Below are 6,357 nucleotides of genomic sequence, written 5' to 3'. Positions count from 1 at the left end.
CCAGAAAATGTTTCCACTACCCGCCAGGATTCTGGTTTCCCCCACATCCCTGACACCTCTGGGTTCCTCTTCCTGCCCAAGTTAAAAAAAAAAAAAAAAAAAAAAAACCAGTTTGCATGAGGAGAGCAAACTACCCCAAAACACTAAAAAAAAAAAAAAAAACTAGAGGAGGAATTTTGTGGTTTACTGGACTTGTTTCAGATCAGTGGGGGTGGGGGGGGGTGAATGCTGGGACCATAGGTAAAGTGTTTGGGCCTGGGCCTGGCTGGCGGGGGCAGGGTGGGGAGGGTTAGTTCCCTCTAAAATACCTTGTGTCCTGCAGCCTTGCTAAACTCACTTCTTAGTTGGCAGGAGCTGCTTTGTAGATTCCATCAGATTTTCTACTTAGACGATCATGTTGACTGCAAATACAGGCAGTCTTGCATCTACCTTTCCAATCTGTTCCTCTCTCATTGATTTCTCTCCCTGTTATGGGTTGGATTGTCCTGCTGCTTTTTGCTGTTAATTGTTGTTACCTGCCATCGAGTCGGTTCCGACTCTGTAGACCTGGTTCTTTCAGACTGGTTGTCAGACATGGTGACTTTTACCTTGGGTACCCGATAATTTTGTCTGTTCCCAGGATGCTCTTAAGTTTCTTGGAAACAGTATGTTCCCTTCCAAGCCTTACTTTTAAGATTTGCTCAGTGGGACCCAAGCGGCTTTAAGAGTACCATGAATGTTTCCTCACTGCTCAGTACTCTACCCCATGGCTCCTGGATCCTGACGTTTTCCGTTCCAGTGGAAAGGGACAGGTTCTATTCCTGGTCCTGCTTGGCCCTGCTGGGCGTGGTTACCACCATTAACCCTTACCAGGGGTCCTTCCCATGGACTCTCGGAGTCTCCTCAGGCATGTGCCCATCAGAACTCTGCTCCATACTCCAGGGGACCCTCTGCCCATCTCCAGGCTTCTCTCCCTCTGCAGCTCTGGATCTGTGGGACACCAGGCTTCAGTCTGACCCTTCCTCCCTCACCCTGCAAAGCCCAGAGGCAGTCTGCCGCCTTGGCCCCAAAGATGGACAGCTGAAGCTGCTGGGCTGTTTACAACATAAGGCAGGTCACGTGGCTCCTCTCTTCTAAACCCTGGGGAAGCTGGAGCAGGAAGACCAACCTCAAGAGAACCAAATCCTGGATTTCGCCATGCCTGAAGCCAGCAACTTCCTGCAGTCCTTTCAGTTGCACAGACCCATAGCGCCCCCTCAGGCTTTAGCCTGTTGGGTGTTTTACTTCCTCTTTGGTATTTAACTTGCAATAGAAAAGTCTCCTCTATTTGAAATGAAGGACCATAGGATTATTTCTTACCTATCCTACTAACCTGGCCTGAGGACGTGGCCCTCTTATCCTTCAGGGAAGAAATGGCATGTATCCTTGATAAGGGACTGGCTCCTTTGCTGATAAGCCATCAAGCCATAGTACCCTGCAAAAGGAGACACATGAGGCTTTTGTGGATCAGAATCCAAAGGAACCATGGGGTGGGGGACCCCAAGGCAATAGCTGGTGGAAAGGACCAAGGAGAAGGGCACCAGTACCTCCATTTTAAGATTAAAAAAACCTGTTGTCGTCCAGTGGATTCCGACTCATAGCGACCCTATAGGACAGAGTAGAATGCCCCATAGAGTCTCCAAGGAGCACCAGGTGGATTTGAACTGCTGACCTGTTGGTTAGCAGCCGCAACACTTAAGCACTTCGCCACCAGGGTTTCCTGCTTTCCAGATAAAAATAGGGCTCCCAAATTTGGCCCCAAAATGTGGGGCCAGTTCACTGGGGACAGGACTTGACTCTGACACTTCCTCGCCCTGCAAAGCCCAGAGTCAGCCTGCAGCCTTGGCCCTACAGATGGACTGCTAAAGCTGCTAAAAAAAAAAATTTTTGTGTCTTAAAAAGACTCAGGTCCCAGGCCCCATCGCGTCTGTTCCAAACCCTCCAATGGGCTCCCATCTCTCCCAGAGGCAAAGCCAGAGCCCTCACAGTGGCTCACAGAGCCCAAGGTGGTCCTGCCCCTTTCCTCTCCGGTCGCCGTCTCTCCCAATCTCTCCCTTGCTCACGATGATCCAGCCACACTGGCTTACTCGCCCTTTCTGAAACACCCCAGCCCACTCCCACCTGAGGATCTTGGCACAGGCTTTTTTCTGTCTGCAACTCTCTTCCCCTGGGACTCGTCTGGCTCACTCCCTGACCTCCTCCAGGTCCTTCTCAAATGTCCTCCCTCAGCCAGGCAGCAATCATGGCTCTTCTCCCCCTCTGCCCACGTATCCGTAGCTCCTGGAACAGTGCCTGCCTGGCACCGAGTAGCCCCAGACACCCTCGCTCCTTAATCAGACCATGGTCTCTCACAGGGCTTGTTAGATGCCATTCTCTTGTCCCGGAGTGCTCCCGGCTTGACTTGCTCCCCCCTACCTGTGCGCCACTTGAAGAGGTGTGGGAGCAAGAGGTAGGTAGGTGCATCCTGATAGGAGAGACACCTGGGACAGTAAGGCATTGCCAGCGTTTAAGGAGTGTGGGTGCATTTGAAGGTACTGGAGGGTTTTGAACAGAGCGGGGATGTAACTCGCCTTACATCTTAACAGGATCCTTCTGCCTCCCACTGAGAATATGCGGAGGGGAATCCGGGCAGAATGTTAGTGCACTTGGCCACATCCCAGGAGGGACACGCTTTTACACATGGAAACACTGAGGTGGAGTTAATTAAAAAAAAAAAAAATACGTCGTTGGGGTGTAAATAGGAAGGTGGACAGGGGCTACTGCCACAGCTGGGCACCAGGGCAGGAGGGTGAGTTTATTGCTGCTGTTGGGATGGGGGGGGGGGCTTGGTCCTGCCTCCCCTCCCCCGCCCCAGGGCCCGAAGCAAGGCACTAGTGAATGGGACCCAGGTGTGCTGGGGTCCTACTGGTCCAGTGCCTCCCCCACGCACCTCCTAAGAGTCTCAGCCTGTGGACCAGGCATGAGCCACCCTCCCTCGTCTGCGGATGGCTCAGGACAGAGAAGCCCCCTCCTTACCCAACTGCACCACCCTGAGCTGTTGTTGGACGTCTGTTCCAGCTTCTGGCACAACTTCTGCTTTCGACAAGAGGCATCTCAGTCCATGGCACTCAGAATCTGGGGTGGGGGAAGGAAGGGTCCCCTGGAGTGAGGCTTGGGGGAGAGGCAGGTTCCCGTGTGCACAGCCCCCTCCCCGCCAGGTAAACTCTTCTCTCCCACACAAGTCAGTGCTCCCTTGTACCCGACAGCCCCTGTGAGCACCTGAACGGCTCCAACCTCTCACTTCTTCACAACCCGCCAGCCTCTCCTGGACCCCAGGTCCCCCTCCACCTAGAGCACTTTCTCCTCCTCTTCTTCACAGCCAGAGTGCCACCCCTCGCAAGGGTTGTCTGGGCTCTCTGTCCCCAATTCCTCACTTCCCAGTCCCTCCTAGCACCCTCACCTCCCCTCAAACCACCGCCGTCTCGTTACTAAACCCAGGGTGGGTTCCCAGACCTCCTCGTACATGACCCTTCAGCATCACGTGACAACTGATCACTCCACCTCCTGACACCTGGGGACCTCAGCCTTGTTCCAGAATGCCACTGCACACTCTCCGTTTCTCCCCCTCCTCACCACATGTTGATCCTCAGTCTCCTCTGCCAGTTCTTCCTCTTTGCTCTGATGAGTTGGTGGCACCCACGCTCCACCCCTTCATTCACAGCCTAAGGAATAAGGACGTGAAGGGGGCCCTGAGGAGTCTCCTCAGCTGGAAGAAGGTCTCCACATGGTGACAGTGACTCCTGTGTCTGATCAAAGATGCCTCCTCTTCCTCTCCCCTTCATGTGGGGAAGGGGCTGTCTGTGAGCAGGATGTGACAGGTTTCCAGCTTGGTCTGCATTTCTGCTGTCGCCTTCTTCACCCACTCATTCAGCCAGCACCCTCCAGTGACTCCCGTGTGCCGGGCCCTGGAGGACAGCTTGTTTGCTAGAGATTTCAGTTTTCAGTCTATTCCATTTGTCCTTCATGTTCCCTCTCAAACCCGGCATGCCCCATGAATTTTAACCATCGGCCCTGGGTCCTAGCATGAATCATAACAAATTTTCGAGTGTAACACCATGTGCTGGCCCGTTTGGTGTGAGTATAGGTATTGACTCATTCAATCTACAAACCACCCTGTGTAGGAGATGCTGTCGTTATCCCCATTTTCTAGATGAGGACAAGTGACAGTGTTCTCACCTGCTTTGTGAGCAATTATTTGTTGGATCCAAGGAAAGAGGTTTAAACCAAATCTGCAATTACGATCTACTGTCAGAAGGTGGTAGTAGATGCACAGCTCATGACTTCAAGGCACCAATCACTACCACTGTAAACCACGTGGTAAAAAAGATATGCAAAACTCACGTGTGGCTCACGGTCTACCAACACAGCTTTAGAAAGCAAAGCACCTGGAGAGAGTCGAGAGAATGGATTCACCATCATTTCTAGACATGTACAAATGGTAATAATAACCACAGTGTGGCAGAGTGTATTTCCCAAGGATAGACACAACAAGAGCTCCATCCCACATACTCTTCTACAGGGAGACCTTGACAGCCTCCACTGAGAGGAGCAGTCTTTGTCTCCTCCCGTTGAATGTGGGTGGGCTTGTGGCTGCTACAGCAATGGAGTACAGTGAAAGTAATGCTGTGTGGCTTCCAGGCTGAGTAACAGTAAAACAAACTCTAACAGTATTGAAAAGTGAGATAGAGAGCGCCACAATACTAGTAGGAGACTTCAACACACCGCTTTGTTTTGGTAAAGGAGACAGGACACCCAGAAAGAAGCCCAATAAAGGCACCAAACCAAAACCAAACCCTATGCCATCGAGTCGATTCCGACTCATAGTGACCCTACAGGACAGAGCAGAACTGCCCCACAGACTGTCCAAGGAGCGCCTGGTGGATTTGAACTGCCGACCTCTTGGTTAGCAGCTGCAGCACTTAACCACTACGCCACCAGGGCTTCCAAAGACACAGAGAGTCTCAGGCTCGATTAAAAAACATGATCCATCTATATGCTGCCTACAAGAGTCACAACTTAGACTCAGGGACAGAAACAAACTAAAACTCAAAGGATGGAAAAAAATATATCAAGCAAACAACAATCAAAAAAGCGCAGGAGTGGCAATATTAATTTCTGACAAAATAGACTTTAAAGTTAAATCCATCAGAAAGGATAAGGAAGGACACTATATAATGATTAAAGGGGCAATACACCAAGAAGATATAACCATATTAAATATTTATGCACTCAATGACAGGGCTGCAAGATACATAAACCCTATCAGCATTGAAAAGTGAGATAGACAGCTCCACAATAATAGTAGGAGACTTCAACACACCACTTCCGGTGAAGAACAGGACATCCAGAAAGACGCTCAATAGAAACACGGAAGATCTAAATGCCACAATCAACCAACTTGACCTGGTAGACATATACAGAACACTCCACCCAACAGCAACCAAGTATACTTTCTTTTCTAGTGCACATGGAACATTGTCGAGAATAGACCACATATTAGGTCATAAAGCGAGCCTTAGCAGAATCCAAAACATTGAAATATTACAAAGCGTCTTCTCTGACCATAAGGCCATAAAACACCAAAAAAACCCACTGCCGTCGAGTCGATTCCGACTCATAGTGACCCTATAGGACAGACTAGAACTGCCCCATAGGGTTTCCAAGGAGCACCTGGTGGATCTGAACTGCTGACCTCTCGGTTAGCAGCCGTAGCACTTAACCACTATGCCACCATAAGTGGAAATCAATAACAGGAAAAGCAGGGAAAAGAAATCAAACACTTGGAAACTGAACAATACCCTGCTCAAAAAAGTCCGGATTATAGAAGACATTAAGGATGGAATAAAGAAATTCAGAGAATGCAACGAGAATGAAAACACTTCCTATCAAAACCTCTGGGACACAGCAAAAGCGGTGCTCAGAGGCCAATTTATATCGATAAATGCACACATACAAAAAGAAGAAAGAGCCAAAAGCAGAGAACTGTCCCTACAACTTGAACAAATAGAAAGTGAGCGACAAAAGACTCCATCAGGCACCAGAAGAAAACAAATAATAAAAATTAGAGCTGAACTAAATGAAATAGAAAACAGAAAAACAATTGAAAGAATTAACAAGACCAAAAGCTGGTTCTCTGAAAAAAATAACAAAATTGATAAACCATTGGTCAAACTGACAAAAGAAAAACAGGAGAGGAAGCAAATATCCCAAAGAAGAAATGACATGGGTGATATTACAACAGACCCAACTGAAATTAAAAGAATCATATCAGATTGCTATGAAAAACTGTACTCTAACAAA

General features: G+C 49.2%; 1 long non-coding RNA gene across 3 annotated transcripts; it reads right to left on the bottom strand.

Annotated features, from left to right (window-relative positions):
• Positions 1-307: 307 nt before the first annotated feature.
• On the bottom strand, positions 308-4,984 carry LOC126069263 (uncharacterized). Of its 3 annotated transcripts, XR_007515895.1 has the most exons (4): positions 3,521-4,984; positions 3,034-3,132; positions 1,352-1,453; positions 308-969 (listed from the first exon to the last, which is right to left on the bottom strand). It is a non-coding gene; the product is annotated as an uncharacterized LOC126069263 (long non-coding RNA). The 3 variants fall into 3 exon arrangements; XR_007515894.1 differs by having other exon boundaries at positions 308-1,453; positions 3,511-4,984; XR_007515893.1 differs by having other exon boundaries at positions 308-1,453.
• Positions 4,985-6,357: the final 1,373 nt, after the last annotated feature.

The sequence above is a fragment of the Elephas maximus genome, chromosome X (assembly GCF_024166365.1).
Source record: "Elephas maximus indicus isolate mEleMax1 chromosome X, mEleMax1 primary haplotype, whole genome shotgun sequence".
Classification (NCBI taxonomy): Eukaryota; Metazoa; Chordata; class Mammalia; order Proboscidea; family Elephantidae; genus Elephas; species Elephas maximus.
This window is presented reverse-complemented; position numbering and strand designations above follow the sequence as displayed.